This window comes from Pinus tabuliformis, chromosome 4_1 (assembly GCF_031772625.1).
Source record: "Pinus tabuliformis cultivar Carrire ecotype Pingquan chromosome 4_1, CPIR1, whole genome shotgun sequence".
Classification (NCBI taxonomy): Eukaryota; Viridiplantae; Streptophyta; class Pinopsida; order Pinales; family Pinaceae; genus Pinus; species Pinus tabuliformis.
The window spans coordinates 65,145,215-65,166,542 of NC_142303.1; positions in this window are offsets into that span (position 1 = coordinate 65,145,215).

Genomic DNA, 21,328 nt, shown 5'->3' on the forward strand with positions numbered 1-21,328 from the left:
CATATTTATAAAAGAGGTATGGTAAATTAATAAAAATATAAATAAATGAGAGGTATGGTAAATAAATAAAACATTTTTTATATTTACTCCATAAGTCACCTTATATACATGTAAGGGTGTAAACAAATAAAAATATAAGTAAAGTGGAGGTATGGTAAATAAATAAAACGTATTTTTATACTTACTTAAAAGGTATGGTAAATAAATAAAAATATAAATAAACTAGACGTATCGTAAATAAATAAAACCTCTTTTTATATTTAGTCCATAACCCTCGTTCTATTTATGAAGGGTCAAGAAAGAGGTTTTATTTAAGTGAATCCTTTGGGCCAAATACCATATTTGTAAAAGAGGTATGGTAAATTAATAAAAATATAAATAAAAGAGAGGTATGGTAAACAAATAAAACATTTTTTTATATTTACTCAAGTCACCTTATATTTACGAACACTCAAAAAATGGGTTATATTTAGGTGAAACCTATGGCCAAAATACTATGGGACAAATACCATGGACTAGATTGTTATTAATACCATGCAAAAAACCATTATTAACCCTAATATTAGAATTAATAAAAATAAAAATGGCACATGGTATTTGTTACACTAAAAAAATGTCACCATGACCACTTACAGTTAGTATGGCTCAAATCAACAGTCATGCTACCCTCTTAGGCAAGTCTTATGCCTCTGTTATCCATCTCAAACTCAAAGAAGAGAGAAAGTCTTGTAAAAATATGTTTATCTCTGGGGTCGCAGGTTCTCTCTAGCCTTACCTGCGGGGACGCTCACAATGTTCACAAAAGTTGCGTCCTTGGACGCTCTGTATGTTAAGGGACAGGTGCGTCCTTCTGTAAAAGGCAAAATGCGCGAGTTTCATCTTAAAAAAGTTACTTGTGGTTACTTCTAGAACTTTCTAGAGGTCGGTTTGATGAAATGGATGCGCCTCCAGTTGGTTCATGTATCCCTATTAAGGAGGAACTTATCCCATCAATAAGGGAGCTATCCCACCCAAAGAGGGGGATTATCCCATTGATGGTGGACCTGAATAACCTCTTTACAGCACTATAAATAAAGGCATTGAGCCAGAGGGAGGAGGTTGAAAGCTATAGATTTCTTTGGGTAAATGCTGCAGGAATTAGGACTCCCATTTAGAACCTTGTGAGGAGAGATTGTCTTTGCTTGATTCTACTTGGAAGTGGGTGAGCTTTGTCAAAGTAGAGGAAAACCCTTGATGGACCCTGGGAGGAACTTGCACAACACCAAGGCCAGGTTGTAAGAGTTTCTTTGTTTCGTTATTAATACAAACTGGTTTATTTTTCTCAATAGCTTGTGTTAATGAGTTATTTCATGTGTTCCTTGGTCTGCATGTTGAATATATGTTTTATTATATGAAATGCAAGTGCTTGGTAATTGTTTGATTGTTTGTGGTTGCAGGAATTGATGTGAAGGAGGAGCTCATCCGGATCGGCAAGGACGGACTACAACAACAGCGTTTTGGAATAAGGTAAGCCTAAACACTTGTAGTTTTCATGTTTTAAAAGGTATATTTAGAGAAAGATCACTCCATTTTGTCTTGTTTGTCGCTAGAGAGTTTAGACTCCTAGGGAGGTCAGTTGTGTCCGCACAAACGACTGTTTCCGTACGACAAATTGGCGACTCCGCTGGGGAATCCATTAATGAGAGAGTCTTTTCCTTTGTGTGAACTTTGCTCTGTGAAAATCACTTTTATTTTCTGGTTTTTGACTGTGAGAATTAGTATTTGGGTGGCTTAGCTTTACATTTAGTTAGATTTGGTTTTTCTCAACTTTTCCAGAAGGACGCACCCTCTGAGTACTGCACAGTGCGTCTTTGGACGCGCTGTTGCCGTTTGCACAGAGCGGGCCCGCGCCTGTTCTAACGGGTTGCCTGCGTCTTCCTGTAAAAATTTAGGAAAACTCCATTTTTGCTTTAATTGCTTTTAGATTTTGGTTTTTTCTTAGTGTTTTCTGCCCAGATCCTTTAGTACCCTGTCAAAAATTTTCACCTGAACTTGTTTCATTAGCATTCCTGCTTTTAGCTTTCATCAATTGGGTGTTTTGAGTCTCTTTTTTGAGAAATTCTTAATTTGATTTCCTTTGGTCATTACTTGGAGGTTTCTCTCAGTCTTTTCACAATTTTGCATCTTTTTGCTTTTGTTTTTGCAAAAAAATTTCCCCCTCATTCGCCGGGGGGGGCTAAATTGTGTATGAGTGTTAATCGCCTTTGAGTGTTTTTATGTTTTGGTCTTTGGAACTCTCACCCAATTTTCTCGACTTGCACTTGATTGGTTCTTAGATTACATTAGAATCATCTTGTGTTTGAGAATTCTCTTGCATAGATCACATTTGCATAATTAGAGTTCTCAGTTTCAGAATATGAATGAAAAATGTGCATAGATTACATTTGCATACTTTTCATGTGAATTGTGCATAGATTACAATTGCATAGTTTACATTCTGAAAAATCAATCGTAGATTTAGATCAGCTTTCTTTGATTTGAATTTACACAAAAATAAAAATAAAAATTGGTTTGGAATTGATTTGCATTAGTTTTTCTTGATGAAATTAGTGCATTAGAGAATTTGTTAAATTTTCTCTTAGTGATCAATTTTTTGCATTGTTGGAAGTGAATGGAAACTCTCTCCTTACTTTAGTTAGGATTCATCGAATTGAAAGGATTACATTATCATATTCGATTGCATTCAGTTGAGTCGGGTCATAACACCATTGGTTTCATCTCCATTTACCCATTTGAGTAATAACAGCCTTAATAACACAACGCTTAATTAAAATTCATCTAGTAATTTTTACATTTCTAGGGCTCTGAAACACCAACATAGCTTAGGCTAGGGTCTTGGAGTAGGTGAGTACTTAACTCTCCAAGACTACAAAACCAAACAGATAGTTTATCTTGAGTAGAATAAATCCAATTGTTTCAATTGCACTCTGGGAAAGCTCCTCTTAAAGGAGAAGCACGAGCTCGTGTCCGAACCAGTGAGGGGATCATTCCCCCTCGTTGGGAACGACGCCAGACAGTACGTATTACAAACGGTAAACCTCGGATTAACCATTGTCGAGGAGCCAGGGGTCACTTATCGGTAAACCTTGGATTGTTGTCAAGGAGCCGGTAAGGGGATTGAGCTTGCTACTCTGCCCTTGCGTGCTGTCGGAGTTTAGACTGTTCCCCCAGGTGTATTTGTTACTGTTGGTGACCTTAGTGACCATAATCTTTAGGGTTCTACCGAGGTGACGGTGGAGGGAAGGTCCCACTGTACTTGGAGCAGACGTCGGTTATACTCACTTGGATTTTCCGGGGGGTTCACTTCACTTCGAGACGGTTAAAGTGGAGGAACTTGTGCCGATCTATTCATTAAGTAGGTTGCCGGGGTAACTGTTCCACCCGCCATTTCTGTACTGAATTCTGCGAGGTTGGGCTTCATCACCAACTAGTGTTTTCGGTCCGGAGAGCTTACTGTTTGTGTGTGGTTTGTCTCCTAGATTTGATAGCGCGTGTTAATTTGTTTGTTTTTACTTTTAGAGACCATAGGTGTGAATTGTGAATTTTAGTTGTTAAGTGTGAATTGTGAATTGTTAATTTTAGTTTTAAATTGTTAATAAAATTCACTGAAGTTGAATATAATGGCAAATGTTCCGGAATTTATCAACCTAGGAACCCCTCCTAATGAGAATCCTAGTACTTTTCCTTACTTTGGAAATGTTGGTCCTCCTTATATGGCTACTTTGTCATTACCTGGATTTACAATAGGTTTATCGATATGGTTATTTTCAACTTCGTTGGCCCAAAATACTCCAATTGTTCCATCTCAACCGGATGCTTCACCTCAACAGAGTTCACCATCTCAACATCACCAACCTTCTGTTGACCCTTTACCTTCTTCGCCTAATTTTTCTTCCTCTTCGCCTGGTAAAAGCCTTGATGTTAGTAACCAGGAGGCTAAGAAGAAGAAGAAAGGGAAGAAGAAGAAGAAGAAGAAGAAGCAAGATAAGAAAGAAGTCAACCAACCAACCATGGCTGTAAGTGTTAGTTGTGTTGAGGAAAATTCCGACATGCATCGTAAACCCAAATACCCTTGCAGGCTTTGTAAGGGTGACCACTTCCTTGTCAATTGTCCTGGTATTCCAAAGGTCTTGGAAGTATGGTCAGAAAAAACTCATCAACTTTCCATTGATCCATCAACCAGTGATAATCAGGTTCCTGGGAAAAAGGGTAAAGTTAGGTTTCCTTGTAAGTTATGCAAAGGGAGTCATCAAACTCACATTTGCCCTCACATGGATGAAGCCTCAACATTGTTGGAAAACCTTACTGTTCCACAGCAAGAATTTCCAACTGGTTACCGTAAACTTTCTCCCAACCTACCGTCAACTGACGGAGTGATTGATCTAAATTCAAGTACAGTCGATCACACTCTCCCATTGGAGAGTGAAACTCATGTCACTCAGGTTGATGATCCATTAGTTGATCAAGTGGTCGATTCAATTTCACATTCAGTCGATCACACTCTCCTTTTCGAGAGTAAATTTCATACCGCTGATGTTCTTCTTGTTACATCAGATTCTTCTATGCCGGGGGGCATTTCACCTGTTTCTACAGGACCCCCTCCAAGTACTGAGGTCTTTTCCTTTGATTGGAATAGACTGACAGAACCTCGTCTTCCTTCCTCCATCCCTTTCCAAATCATTGTCAAGGCTGGTGGTAGGGACATACATCGTACTCAGGTAGATGAAGGTGCTTCTGTTAGTATTTTATCCTCAGCTGTTTGGAAAGCTTTGGGTTCCCCTCAGCTTGCGCCTATTACGCAGAATCTGAAAGCTTTTAACAGAACAATTAGTGAACCTTTAGGGATCCTTCCTAAGTTTTCTATTACCTTGGAAGGTAAAACTGTTTGTGTTGATCTTATGGTAGTTCGAGGTCCCTTGGATTTCAATTTACTCCTTGGGCGAGACTATGTTTATGCAATGAAAGCTGTCGTATCGACACTCTTTCGCGTGATGTCTTTCCCTCACAATGGCAGTATTGTGACTGTAGACCAGCTTTCGTTCCCTAGTCTTTTTTCAACTACCAACAGTATGACACCCCTAAATGTTCCTGATTCTAAAGTGGTATCTACCCTGCCACGGGTTAATTATGTGGCAACTGGTCCCATGTTTCCAGTTACCGATGTAAGTGAGCCTCTCACAGTTTGCTCAACTTCCTTTGATTTAGATCCGGTAATTGACATGGAGCACTCTATGGGATTACATGAACACGATGTTCTTATCCCTTTTGAGTCCCTTGACATGTGTTCCTTCCAGAGAAGTATTCTTCCTTCTGATGAAGACCTCTTGGAAGCCATGATCAAGGTGTGTCCATTGACATGTCTTTCTTCCAGTTGGAAGCCATGATCAGTGTGCACGAGGATAGTTTGTTCCTCTCTCAACCTCGTTAAAAAATGAAATTGGATGTTATGAGGAAAGTTCCTGTTACTGAGTCAACCTCATTAAAAAATGAATCAGGTAGATAGTAGGTTATATAGGAAAGTAGGATTAGCGAGGAAAGTTCCTTTTACTGTGTCAACCTCGTTAAAAAATGAATCAGTGTGTTCGAGGACAGTTCCTTTTCCTGTGCCAACCTCGTTAAAAAATGAAACAGGCTAGTATGAGGATAGTTCTTTTACTGAGTCAACCTCATTAAAAAATGAATCAGCTAGATTTTAGGCTATATAGATTGTAGAAAGTAGGATTTTGCGAGGACAGTTCCTGTTACTGAGTCAACCTCGTTTTAAAAATGAATCAGGTATGAGGATAGTTCCTGTTACTGAGTCAACCTCGTTAAAAAATGAATCAGGTATGAGGATAGTTCCTGTTACTGAGTCAACCTCGTTAACAAATGAATCAGGTATGAGGATAGTTCTTTTCTTGTGTCAACCTCCTTAAAAATGAAACAACTCCCTTTTCAAGTTAAATATTGAAAGTAAACCTTCATTTCATCCAGCCGGTTGAATGCAATGAAGCCTGGGGGGCATGTACCTCGCTTTGCATCATTATGCTGGGGGCATGCGAACTTTTCGAGCATCGTTCCTTGTCTTGTGTCAAGCTCTTTAAAAAATGAAACAAGGGTAGGTTAAGTAGGTAGATTGTAGTGAGTAATCATGAGCATAGTTCCTTGTCTTGTGTCAAGCTCATTAAAAAATGAATCAAGGATTTTAGAGCACAGTTCCTTGTCTTGTGTCAAGCTCGTTAAAAAATGAATCAAGGTTTTTAGAGTAGAGTTTTTGTTAGGTAGATTGTAGAGAGTAGTTATGAGCATAGTTCCTTGTCTTGTGTCAAGCTCACTAAAAAATGAAACAACTCCCATAAGTCTTTCCAAGATCTTGAAAGTAAAGCTTCATTCCATCCACCTCATTGAATGCAATGAAGCTTGGGGGGCATGTACCTCGTTTTGCGTCATTATGCTGGGGGCATGTGAACTTATAACAAGCATAGTTTTTCGTTTCAAGCTTGAATAAACATGAAAACGATTCCGAGCATAGTTCTTTTCCTGTGTCAAGCTCGTGAAAAAATGAAACAAATCCTCCTCTAATTGAGTCGAGAGATTGACTAGATCTTATAAATGTTAAGTTTTTAGGTTAGTTTTTTCAGTTTTTGCATAATTTTCTTATAGTTTTAGGTCGAGTCTTTCAAATGATCTCGTACTTGAACCTTCATTTCATCCTACTGGTTGAATGAAATGAAGCTGGGGGGGCATGCGCTCTAGCAGTTACGCTTAGGGGGCATAAAGCATAGTTTTTATCTGTTTCAAGCTTTTGTAAAAATGAAACCTATCTCGAGTCAATTTTAGTTATTTTCAAGACTCATTAAACTCATGAAAATACCGAGATTATTTTGCTATCTTTCAGTCTCGTAAAACAAATGAAAATGCCGAGTTCTTTCCGTCTTTTCCTACTCGTAAATTAAATTGAAAGTCGGCCATATGAGTACATTTTTATCATTTTTTTTGAACTCGTTAAAACTTACGAAAAAGTGAAAACCATGAGTACATTTTTATCCCTTTTTCGAACTCGTTAAAACTTACGAAAAAGTGAAACCTTGGAGTTCTCTTTTAAGCCCTTTTCAGACTCCTAAAACATGAAAAGATTGCCGAGCGTTTCTTTTACACTCGTTAAAACGGAATTAAAAGACGGTCCCCTTATAGCTCTTTTCTGACCGTAAAATCAGGAAAAGATTGTCGGGTTTTTGTCGTTTCAAACTCGATACGGAAATAAAACGACGTGTCCTTGATCGCTTTTTACTTTTCAGGTCAGTGGCACTAATTATGAAAGTACTCCTTGGTCGCAAGATCAAGCGGTTCCCCCAGGTATTATTTTATACTTTTTCGGGCTTGAGGGACACAAATGTACGAAAAAGTTCAACGTGGAGTCTCCTTTAGTTTTTTCAGACTCTCTAAAATTGAAAAACGCCGAGTTTCTCCTATACTGGGCTCGTTAAACTTTTACAGTAAAGGACCTGTTCAATTACAAACAGGAACAAACCACTCCTTCCTAGGGTTCGAATTTAAACTAGGTTGGACTTGTCCGAAGGATGAGCTTATAATCAAGCATATGTTATCCTCCTCAAGCTTGTTAAAAATAAAGAGGTACTTGCCAGAAATGGTGGGGGAAAAGAGAGAAGAATGAACCTGTTTGTTACCTTTTGTCTCAAAAGAAACTTTATTACCACTCTTGAACACGACACTTTTTCATTCACCTGGGTTGGGAAATCTTTTACCTCACAGTTGATCAAACCACTTTGAAAAGTCTTTAACCAGGTTCTGGGGATTAACTTTGAGTTATTCGTCACCAAGCCATCTGTCGTGTCGTTATGTGTTCAAGAGGTCTGCAAGCAAAACTTTCATCTGCAAAATACTTGTCATCCATTTGACCATCCCTGAGTCAGTCCTTACAGCAACATTTCTTCAACTTGAACAATGATTTCGTGTTGCGGGCTTGCCTGCAACGGGTCGCTTTCTATCGACATCGACACATTATCTAGAAAGATGACTTAGGAATCGACAGTACCTTGAAGTCTGCATGCATCAATGGCAGGTTTCTCAATAGCTTGTGTTAATGAGTTATTTCATGTGTTCCTTGGTCTGCATGTTGAATATATGTTTTATTATATGAAATGCAAGTGCTTGGTAATTGTTTGATTGTTTGTGGTTGCAGGAATTGATGTGAAGGAGGAGCTCATCCAGATCGGCAAGGACGGACTACAACAACAGCGTTTTGGAATAAGGTAAGCCTAAACACTTGTAGTTTTCATGTTTTAAAAGGTATATTTAGAGAAAGATCACTCCATTTTGTCTTGTTTGTCGCTAGAGAGTTTAGACTCCTAGGGAGGTCAGTTGTGTCCGCACAAACGACTGTTTCCGTACGACAGTATTGACCCATGGTATTCACCAAAATGGCACATGGTATTGACCCATGGTATTCACCTGGAATGTAGCCTATTTAAATGGGGGAATTAAACCAGCATGTAGCCTATGCTAAGATTCACTAGGACTTTACAAAGTTTTATTATTTAGTGAAAGACTCGCCAAGATCTTACAAGATTTTATAATTGAGTAAAATATTTGCCATGCCTGGTGAGAGATTCGCCAAAAAATTATATATACATATTATATTATTGATAAAATCGCCTTCCATTTTTCCTATATACCATGGAGATTCGCCCATTTATTATATTTATAAATTTAGGGGGGGTTCTTAAAATTTTCCCTGGTAAAGGATATGTACAACAAGAAGGAATAGACTTTGAAGAAACTTTTTCTCCAGTTGCCAGACTTGAGGCCATAAGAATGTTCCTTGCTCTCTCTAGCTTTCAGAAGTTCAAAACTTTTCAGATGGATGTAAAATCTGCCTTTCTGAATGGAGACTTAAATGAAGAAGCATATATTGAACAACCAGATGGGTTTATTCTTGGAAATGATCCAAAACTTGTATGCAGACTCAAAAATGCTCTCTATGGCCTTAAATAGGCTCCAAGGACGTGGTATTATCGGTTGGATAAGTACCTCCATCAGCAAGGTTTCATAAAAGGATCAACTGATAGCAATCTATATATAAAAATTGACAATGATAAGTTGCTGATACTTGTTGTGTATGTTGATGATATCATCTTTGGTAGCAATGAAGAAGACATGAGTCAAAATTTTGCCTTGGTGATGCAAAAAGAGTTTGAAATGTCCATGCTTGGTGAACTCACATATTTTCTTGGTTTACAAGTACAACAAAACAAAGATGGCATTTTTCTATCACAAACTAAATATCTCAAGCAGATCTTGAAGAAATATGGGATGGAGGATTCAAAACCAGTATGTACCCCTATGGTGACAGGATGCAACCTCAGTAAAAATGATGAATCAGAAACTGTACATCAACCAACCTATAGATCCATGATTGGTAGTCTGCTCTATCTAACAGGTACCCGACCAGACATTATGCATGCAGTGAGAATAGTTGGAAGGTTTCAGGCAAATCCAAAGGAAACTCATCTTCAAGTAGTTAAGAGAATCTTCAAATATCTTCAAGGAACTCAAAACTATGGCTTATGGTATCCTAGAGGTTCAGATCTCACTCTTCATGCATGCACTGATGCGAATTGGGCAGGAAGCGTGGATGACAGGAAAAGTACTAGTGGTGGTGCATTCTTCATGGGTCCTAGATTAGTATCTTGGTTCAGCAAGAAACAAAGCTCTATTGCATTATCTATAGCTGAAGCAGAATATGTAGTTGTTGCATCTTGCTGCACACAACTCCTTTGGATGATGCAAACATTGCAAGATCTTCAAATCACCTATACTCCACCTATCTCCATTTTCTGTGATAATACAAGTGCAATCAGTATTTAAAAGAATCCTGTCATGCATTCAAAGACTAATCACATACCGATCAAGTATCATTTTCTCCGAGAACAAGTTCTTGAACAAAAGGTCAAATTGGAGTATGTTCCCTCTAAGGAACAAGTTGCTGATATTCTCACCAAACCACTGCCCAGGGAGACCTTTGAATATCTCAGACAAAAGTTGGGGGTAATTGATGCATCATCTTGCTGTTGAATCTTGTTTTTTTAGGAGATTGTTGGTTGTACGCGAGTTTCATACATACGCTGGTTTATGTGGATTCAGTCTACTTGAAGAAAAAAAAGGATGAGAAGAGTCCGATATGGGTCTGTCAGAGACAATCTAGCACAGGTTCAGGGGGAGCATATATTCTTCTAATAATGCATTGTTGGCATTATCATATAAGATCTTCGTTCAATTCTTTAGTTGTTTTGATTTCAAGAGGAGCAAGTGCAGAAGGAGAACATGAATACTGATCTGAATAATGCTGCTGATATTTTGTCTCTATCTTTCTTTTGTCAAGGTCATGTACCGGCCTATCTTGGTGCCCCACTATGTCTGGGATGGATAATGTAATATGCTTATTATATCATGTATCGCGACTTGGTTGGGAGTCGTATGTATGAGTCTTTGGTGATAGGAAGGTCAGTTATGATGTATAAAGTCATATTTCTTTTGTAGAACATCTTCTTGCAGATCTTGCCTATATGTCAGGGGGAGCTTGGGCAGCACCACAGAGCAGAGATTTCATCATGTACTCAGGGTGAGCATAACCCTTTGCCCTTGATGTCAAAGGGGGAGAAAAGACTTTGAGTGACTTTGGGTTGCCATCAAGTCTAAAGGGGGAGATCGTTGGCATTATGACACAGGTTTGGCTCAATGACATAAGAGTTGTCCTTGATGGAAACTCACTCAAAATAGCAGATCACAAGTTCAAGCTCTCAAAATAGTAGAAAATGAGATACCCGCAGGTTCCTGTTCGTAAAGCCGCGGACATACGTAGGTGCACCGAACAAAAGTTGCGGACATGTACGCAGGTGCTCTGAACAAAAAGTGCAGATGTAAAGTACACGCATTTTCATGCAGAGAAATGTACGCACATGGGAAATCTTATGGTTGGTCCATGGTATTTAGTCTGACATTTCTGATCCTATGGTTTTAGTCCGTGGTTTTGCATCTAAAGTATTGATCCCAGGTTTTGAGTTCCTCGTATTGGATCTTTATGGTTTTGGACCATGGTTTGAGTAAGGCCTAGACTATAAAAAGGAAAGGAGATCATTTGGCTGAGGCAACTAATGAGTTGAATATCTTGAGATGAGCGAGATCTAAAATACTGGTGATCGGTTGGTGAGTTATAGCTGGACCTGAATCAAGGAGAAACCTGAGCATTACAAGACAGATCTACTGATGGGTCGAGATCTCTTTAGCACATGTTCAGATCTATAAATCTGATAATCTGGGGTATAATTGAATTCTGATAAATTTCTATACTTGCAGGCTCGACACAACGCAGGCGCGAATACCCGCAGGCTTGACACAGCGCAGGCGCAGATACCCGCAGGCTCGACACAACGTAGGCGCAGATACCCGCAGGCTCAACACAGCGTAGGCGCGGATACCTGCAGGTTTGACAGATCACAGGTGCAGATACCCGCAGGCTCAAGAACTGAATACTACGGACGTACGCAGGTTTCTATTGGTGATGTTGCAGACTTTTTCTTGAAATAGGTTTTAGCTACTTTTGTCTATTACTACAGTGTTCAGGGTTCTAAATTGGTGTCTGGTACTGTGTTCTGAGAAGTTATTGGTTGATTCAGTATTTGTACAAGGAAGTTGGTTGATTGCAAATCTACTTGATGTTTTATTGATGGATCCAGTCTAAAAATTTATGAAACGTGGTCCCTGAAGAAAAGAACTCTTTTGTAGGTTAGCACCTACGTACTAGTACCTCAGCTAGTACAAGAGAAAAGGGGGTTGTAGCTCCCTTTCAGCAGAGTTTGGAGAATGAGAGAAGGTTGTAGCCTTCTGCAGGTTGAAGCCTGCGTGCTGGTATAAGACTACACTAGTACATAATCATTGTAAAAAGAAGTTTCTAATTGAAAGAAGATAGAGACATGTTGCAGCAGGTGGTCTTCACCCACATTGGGTTTCCACGTTATATCTTGTGTTCTTTTGTGTGACTGTCTGCTCTACTTTTCTATTCCTGCTTACTGTTATATGATTCTGACACACAGAATAATGATCAACATTTGAAGAATAAATTAAATTATAAGTTTGGGAGGTATTCGCAAGTTTCATTAGTCAGATCTGCAAATCTTTGTATAAATTGGAAAAGAATTGATAATACTGATTCACCACCCCCCTCTCAGTATTATTTACAACATCATCTCATGCTCCCTACTAATCTCCATACTGCTTAGCAGAGCCTCCTTTTGTTGGTTGTTCTCTTTCATATTTTCCATGCTTGCATCCCTTTCCTTCTCAATAGGAGTGATCTTTGATTCCTGGTTTGTTCCTTTGTTTCCAACTTCTTCTTTTGGGATCTTGAAACCATTTTGGCTTGGTTGTCTATCCTCATCAATCTTCTTTTGTTGTTACTTCCCGCCTTTCCCTTTTCCCTCGACCTTGGTGAAACCCTCAGGATTTTTATCTGTTATGATTTTGATGTTTCTATCCATTTTGTTTGTTGGGCAGTCTCTGTATAGATGTCCATGTTCATGGAATTTACGACACCTAAAAGGGACATGTTCATAGTCCATCGCCTACACCTGTTCTTCGTCATACACTTCTAAAATGATTGCGTCTAGAAGTGCCCCAGATAAGTCCATTTTCACACATATCCAGGCAAAGGAGGTATATTTTCCTTTCAGAGTCGCATATGAGATCTTTATAAAATGCCCTAGTTTGTTACCTATTGTCTTTAGAGACTCTGGCAACCAATAATCCAGAGGAAGGGAGTAAAGTCTAATCCATACCGGTGCCGATGTGAATGTTTCACACTCTGGGACAAGGTTCATCATCCATGGTCGCATGTAGATCCCTGCAGCAGCGTAGAAACAAGGTCCTCCTTCGAACACTCTGTCTTTGTCCTCTAGGCTTGTAAAAACCACTGTGAAGAAGCCCTTGGATCCTAGGTGAAGGTTCATTTCACCCTTGGGTTTCCAGTGGCTCCTTATCCATATGTGCAACGCCTTCTCCATCGGCCATATCCCCATGAATTTTCATATAATTGCATATTCCATCATGTGATCTCTATGGGCTTGTAGCACTGGGTCGCTTAAAATGACTCGAGAAATTATGGGCAGCTTGGGTTTGCAAACCCCAGTTGTGCTCATGGAAGCAGTTTTCTGATTGCTGCCCCCTGTCCTCTTCTATCTATTGGCTTCCTGTTGATCCCCTTCCTGTTCATGAGGTCTGTTTTTTTCCCAGTTTTTCCGTGTTAATAGCCTCTGTTGCCATCTCCATAGGTTTCTTGAAATGATGCGTTCTAGTGTCCTTGCTTCTGTTCGCCACTATTTGACTGTAAGAGGGAGTGGCACTCCCCCCTGCGCATCCTGCCATGGTACCCAACGATACAACCCTAACTTCAACCCTAGCTCAGATTGCAGAGCAACCCCGTTTTCAAATTCAATTTAGTATGTTATTTCAAAAAGGTTTCTAATAAAAATAAATATATTTTCAATTATTATTTAAAAAGATATAAAATAAATACTAATTTCTTCCAAATATATTTGAATCACAATGAAAAATTTCATACATATAAAAATTTCATATATATGTTTTTTAAAAAAATGTTGATTTCAAAATTGATTTTTGAGTGCTATATAACAACCTATTTTTTGATATTACTAAAAATATTATCTTATTTACATATTAATTGCATTATGTTATGATATAAAATAATGAAAACATAAATAAGTTGCTTCTTTTTATGGAGGAAATGCAATGCATGTAGGTAGTCATGTTTATGAATAAAGATCAACCACCACCAAGTCATCCTCCTCCAACCAATTAGTCTCTCCATTTCTCATGGTATGTTGCATCCTCGAGCTATATTTTTAGTTTATATGGCATCTAGTTTATGTGTCTCTTATTTTTTATTACTACGGTTTTGATGGATTTTAAGCAATTTTTTTTTAATTTGTAAACATTTTCCATGTCCAACATAACATACTTATTCTGAAAAATTTGTGGCTAAGCCTCAATTATTTCTTTTGGTTTGATTTCATAACAATTAACGTGTCCATACAAAGTAATTTTTTTTGTAAATTGGTTCAGTGATTTGTATTAATAACAAATAAAGAAAGTTTACATTTGACCCTAAAATATTATGTTTCCATTATATCCTCATTGCTTTCCAGAACAATATTGTGGATGGACATGTCTAAAACTATGAAAAAACAGAAGGATAGAGGAGAGGAAGACTAGAATTTGTACCTGCTACTATATACTAAACAAGAAAAGTAGACTATGTATTGTATACATATATGTGTAACAAAAGAGACAAAACTCTGACTAATCCTAAGAGTACTGTAAATATTTTTACCATTTATATGAGAATTTGAGCTTAAAAAATATTATGTTATAATATCTGTGACAGTAAATTGGTTCTTTAAGTCATTTTTTAACGATGATGTTTATCCATATTTTATATATTGGTGTCTTTGGTTATATGAGTAATCATTTGGAATTTTAACATTTGTTAGTCATTATTATTAATAGATGTTTGATCAATTTAAAATTTGGTTTTGGATCACCTCCTATAAAAAATCCCTCATTGCTATTTTCTTATAATTAAAATATTTTATTATAATACGCCAAGTTTAATCACATAGAGATAAATAGCGAGCAACACCATGTTAACATAATATTGATTAAAAACCAACGTTTGAAAACACGAATCACGAGGAAGGGGAACTAAACAAAGCTATCAATATTTGCACGCGAAAAAGCATCGTGTAACATGTTAAAACTTACATGCATAAAATTTGCAATTTGCATAAGAGGAGCCTTTGAAAAAAACTTTTAGAGGCATGCCCATTGTTCAACTTTTGCTAAGCCTTGGGTCACCCTTGTCCCACTTTGTCAAAGATGAACGACCTCGTCCTTGATTTCACAGATAATTGTTAGGTATAGAACAACTTGTTCATCACGTTTGTCTTCTTCTCTCCTCTTCTCGTTGTGATGGATAATGGCAGTGCGTGATATGTTATCTCACATTCACATATTTTATTCAATAATAAGGTAGTACATGGAAATAATATTATAAGGCGTTCCTATATTTAAAGTGATTAGTACCCCAATGTCTAGCACACCTATAAGGAACCACTCAATTCAGAGTCAAACTCATCTTAATCAATGGTCCAAAAAAACATGTTCAATAAACATAATGTATGCCCCAAAATCTTCACACACCTCGGGCATTCAAAAGGTAAAGAGTATTTACTTGCCTCATTAAAAAATGACAACGAAACAATTTTTATGATAGAATATTTTCATATTTCAAATACATAAAGCTTCCATTGGTCAAAGGTGACCATATATTGAAGAGTAATTTACATCAAAAATAATATTTTATTAATAAAAGTATATTTTTACTATTAAAAATAATTAGCTATAATTATATTGAAATAATAATTGTATTATTAAAAGTGAATCATTATTGGAAAAAATATTATACAATTAAAATAAAACAATATAAACAATATGCTCTTTTAAATAGATAAGGGTTATTCATACAAAATAGTTATTATATATACAAAATAGTTATTATATATACATATATATACACATATGATATGTATATTTGATTATATATGATAAGTAATATATTGGAAGTTTAATTAAAAAAAATTTAAGATGAAATTTTATTATCTCAGTTATACAAGAAGGATTGCATATTTTTGGTCAATCTCTCATAAAGGAGACTTAACCATAATTGAAAAAAAATTATCTTGAGAGAAGACCTAGATAGTTGGGATTCCATCATTAAAAAAATTATCCAAGTTGTGGCTAACACACACACATGAGTAGCCATATACATAAGACACACCATAAAGAAAAACAACTAATTTATTTAGATTCTAAGCCTGGTAACCAAGGTTTTGTGTTAGGTCCCTATAATACTAGTGATTACCCCGTTACTATTGTAGTTGTATCCCTTATTAATATTGTTGTGCCCCTATTGTCCCCATATTGTTATTACTATGCCCCATAGAATCCATCTATTGTTATTTTTGTGCCTTTATATTATTATTATTAGGTCGGCTGGGTTATATTGTGACTCCTTAGACTCCTATATATAGAAAGGAGGTTTTGTGATTTGAATCATCCAATAATTTTTCATTTGTGTAATGTAAAGGAGGTTGCCCCCTCAAAGAGACTGAATTCTAAGGCGTTTAACTATCTTTTCTATCCTTTTGCCAGCTGGTTTCATAACATTTGGTATCAGAGCTTTGGATTCTAGGGTTTTGTTGCTCCAAATAGGTCATCATGGCATTTTAGCTATAACTTTTTTTCAGCGACATTTCAGAAGCGAAAGAAAAAGCAAATTTGAAACGAAATCACATTGAACCTCGGGTCCGAATTTCAGAGCTTTTGGCACTATATTTGCGGAGATATGATCCGAGGAAGTTGGTCTTTTTGCAGATACCTGAATTACATTCCAAATAGGTGACCTGGGGAAAATTGTCATAACTTTCTCTCTAAGCATTGGATTGAAATTTCGTAAGAAGGCACAGAAATAGGACGAATTGTAGTTTCTTGTATATATTTTGCAGAGACAAAGGTTGAAGCAGGGACACCTGGCACATCGTATGAGTTCGCTCTACTGAACTAGTCTATAATCAGGTCACTATGGGAGATTTGGCATAACTCTTCCTTGGAGAATCCAATTTGGATCAGACTGGTGGCATTAGAAAGAGGACACGGAGGGCCACTGCAGATCACAATTTCAGAACTGGATGATATGAAATTAGAGAGATACATCAGAGGAAATATCGAGCTCCTTCAAAGTGAAAAAAGGTGTGTAGATTTTTTTAAATTTTTGCTTAAGCTTGGTTTGAAAAATTATTTTGAAGGAATTCAAAGGGCATAGTAGAGCATTATTATCGGTAACTGATGCCCCAAAAAAAGAAAATGCAAACACCTAGTAAGCAACTTGAAAGCTCTAGCATGACTTACGAAGAAGAGGAAGAAAGATATATCAAAATTACGAGACCAAGTGCAACAAATGTCACTCGCACAAAAAGTAATAGAATCTAAGATGGATGGTTTAAAGAAAGATGTAGAAGCTAAGATGAATGACGTGGAAGCTAAGATGAATTATGTCGAAGCTAAGATGGATGATTTGAAGATAGATTTGAAGACAGATTTGAAGACAGGCATGGTAGATTTGAAGACAGATTTGACAAACTTTCTACAAGAAACACTTACTAATGGTGAAAGGGTAGTAAAGGAAAATCATGATACGAACAAAAGAAATGTTAATCATGATTTCATAGACTCTAATGTTGGATCGAAGACCCACCATATTCCAAAAATTGATATGAGGAAGTTTGATGGCAAGTATCCCGCAACATGGATATTACAGATGGAGCAATTTTTCGATCTCAATAATGTGAAAAGCACACAAAAGGTACGTATTGCAACTTTATATTTGGAACAAAATCAGTTTGTATGGTATCAATGCCTTTGCTCTAATAAACAAATTATCACTTGGGCAATTTTTATGGAAGAATTGACAGCACATTATGAGGATACAAAAAGCAACACTTTTTTTAGCCAATTGATAAGTCTCAAACAAAAGGGTTCAATAATGGATCACATTGAGGAGTTCCAAAAATTGAACATAAGGGTAAAAAGTATTCTAGAGGAGCATAGGATTGATGTGTTCATAGGGACTTTAAAGGATAATATCCAACATGACGTTCACCTTTGGGAACCCGATTCATTAGAGAAGGCATTCAGGTTAGCAAGAAAATTGGAAAGCATAATTATGGCAACCAGGAAGCATACCACTCACAACTATAAAGATGGAAGTGTTGTTGCCCCTAGTCTTCCACAACCTATAAGGTTGACACCACAAAAATTGGAAGAAAAAATAACAAAAGGGCTTTGTTATAGTTGTGATAGAAAATACACTGAAGGTCATAAGTGTGCTGAGAAGAAATTATTCTACATAGATTGTGAAGAGGAAGAAGAAAATGGGCAAGAAAGGTCAAAAGAAGAGGATATACTCCAGGAACAAAGCCTAGATAAAGAAGAAATGAATCCAACCATATCTTGTAATGCATTGACTTGAATTACCACTCCTCAAACCATCAAGATAGAAGGACAAATCAAGAAGAAAAAGGTAATAGTGTTGATTGATTCAGGAAGTACCCACAATTTTATTCATTGTAAGATAGCAAAAGAATTGAATTGCTTCCTATATCCAGCACCAGAGTGTCAAGTGGCGGTTGCAAATGAAGGAACTTTAAATTGCTCTGGAAAGTGCCATAATATCAAGCTATCCATGGGAGAATATGTATTGGCTAGCCCAATGCTTTCCATTCCAATGGGAGGTGCCGATGTTGTACTAGGAGTCCAATGGATACAATCCTTGGGTACAATAGTTTTTAATTTTCAAGAACTTTTCATGAAATTTTCTGTGGAAGGAAAGGAAGTTGAATTAAAGGGTATTGCAGGGAAACCAGGAAAGATAATCAGCTCTAACTGTATGACAAAGCTTTTAAAAAAGGAACAAAGAGGTGTAATTGCACAATTATGTTCGCTAGATGTTTCCACATCGAAATCATCTATTCTCTAGATCTCCAAAAAGTCTTGGACAATCATTCCAAGGTATTTGAGACTCCCAAAGGTCTCCCACCTATTCATGATCATGATCATGTTATTCATATGATTCCAGGAAGTGTTCCTCCAAACATCAGGCCGTACAGATATTTCTATCCCCAAAAGAGTGAAAGTGAACATATGTTTGCAGAAATGCTACAGGCTGGTATGATTCAACCTAGTCAAAGTTCTTTCTCTCCTCCAGTAGTATTGGTGCACAAGAAAGATGGATCATGGTGCATGCGTCTGGATTATAGGGAGCTCAACAAGCTCAGTATTAGATATAAGTTTCCCATTCTTGTCATTGATTAATTATTGGATGAATTGCATGGATCACTTTACTTCAATAAGTTGGATCTTCATTCAGGATATCGTCAAACCAGAATGAAGACTAAAGACATTCCGAAAACAACATTTAGAACTCATGAAGGTCATTATGAATTTTTGGTCATGCCTTTTGGCCTTACAAATTCACCTTCTACATTTCAAGGTTTTATGGATTCCATTTTCAAACCCTTCCTTAGAAAATTTGTGTTAGTATTTTTTGATGATATACTAATCTACAACAAGTCTTGGAAGGATCATGTTGAACATGTTGACAGGGTGCTACAACTATTGGAGGAGAAACAATTATATGCAAAAAGATCCAAATGTTTCTTTGGAGTACAAGAGGTGGAATATCTAGGTCATCTTGTATCTCATGAAGGAGTTAAGGTAGACCGTAGCAAAATTAAAGCCATTAAGGAATGGAAAATCCCCACATCCATAAAGCATCTGCAAGGATTTATCGGGTTGACAGGGTATTATCGCAAGTTTGTTAAGAATTATGGGAGAATAGAAGCGCCTCTAACAACATTATTGAATAAAGATGCATTTTCATGGACTCCAGAAGCAACAAAGGCCTTCGAACATCTTAAAGAGGCAATGTGCCAAGCACCGGTCTTAGCTACACTGGACTTCACAAAAACCTTTATTGTGGAATGTGATGCTTCAGGAGATGGAATTGGTGCTGTTTTAATGCAAGATGAAAGACCCATTGCTTTTGAAAGTTGTCGAATCAAGGGAACGTTTTTACAGAAAGCTATTTATGAGAAGGAAAAGTTGGCAATATTACATGCACTTAAGAAATGGCGACCCTACCTAATGGGAAGACACTTCAAGGTAAAAACGGATCATGATAGCCTTAAATACTTTTTAGAACAAAGATTATCCTCTGAAGAGCAACAAAAGTGGGTCACAAAGATGTTGGGTTATGACTTTGAAATCATCTACAAAAAAGGGAAGCAAAATGTGGTGGCAGATGCACTCTCAAGAAAGGATGAGGATGTGGAAGCATTGTTGTGCGCCATTTCTATTATCCAACCAGATTGGATAAACGAAGCAAGGGAGGAATGGAAGAATGATGAAGAAGTGTGGGCACTTATTCGAAGGTTACAACAAGATTCCAGTACATCTAATACATTTAGCTTGCAAAATGATTCGTTATGGTACAAAGATCGCTTATACCTTTGTAAGAATTCCTAACTCAAACAAAAGATTCTTATGGAATTGCACACTTCTCATTAGGAGGGCACTCAAGATTTTTAAAAGCTTACCATTGGGTTAATAAGGAATTTTTTTTGGGATGGCCTTAAATCGGATATTCAAAATTTTGTGGCGGAATGTTTGGTTTGCGAACAAAATAAAGTTGAAAGAATTAAGACCCCAAGTCTATTACAATCTTTATCCATTCCAAGCCAAAGTTGGGAGGAGGTTTCAATGGATTTTATCACAGGTTTACCCAATTCTGAGGGAAAGAGTATCATCATGGTGGTAGTTGACAGAGTTACCAAGTATGCACGCTTTTGTGCATTATCACATCCATTTAAAGCCAGTACAGTTTCTACTACATTTATGAAAACAATTCAAAAGCTACATGGAAACCCAAAGATTATTGTAAGTGAAAGAGATCCCATTTTCACTGGAAATTTTTGGACAGAATTATTTTCTTGTCTCGATACTCAGTTAGCTCATAGCTCATTTTATCATCCTCAATCTGATGGGCAAACTGAGATAGTAAACAAATGTTTGGAAGGATATCTTCGTTGCTTTTGTATTTGATAAACAGACACAATGGGTCAAATGGTTGGCTCTGGCTGAATGGTGGTATAACACTTCCTTCCATACAACAACAAAATTGACCCCATTTATGGCACTTTATGGATATCAGCCACCATCCATCACATCATATTTAAGAGAAAATTCTAAGGTTCAAGCAATGGAACATCACAACGAGCATCAACAACAAGTCCTCCAACTCTTAGAGGATAACCTCGTGTTGGCGCAGAATAGAATGAAACAATAGGCAGTTCAACATCGCAGCGAAAGAAGTTTTGATGTAGGTGATTGGGTATTCCTATGGCTACGACCATATAAACAAATGTCCCTTAAGAAAGCTAAGAAGGATAATAAATTATCACCAAAGTATTATGGTCTGTACAAGGTGTTGCAAAAGATTGGTACTATGGCATACAAATTGGAGCTTCCTGCAGCTTCTCGAGTGCACCCAGTTTCCCATGTTTCATGTTTAAAGAAGGTTATAGGTGACAAGCTCCTAGTT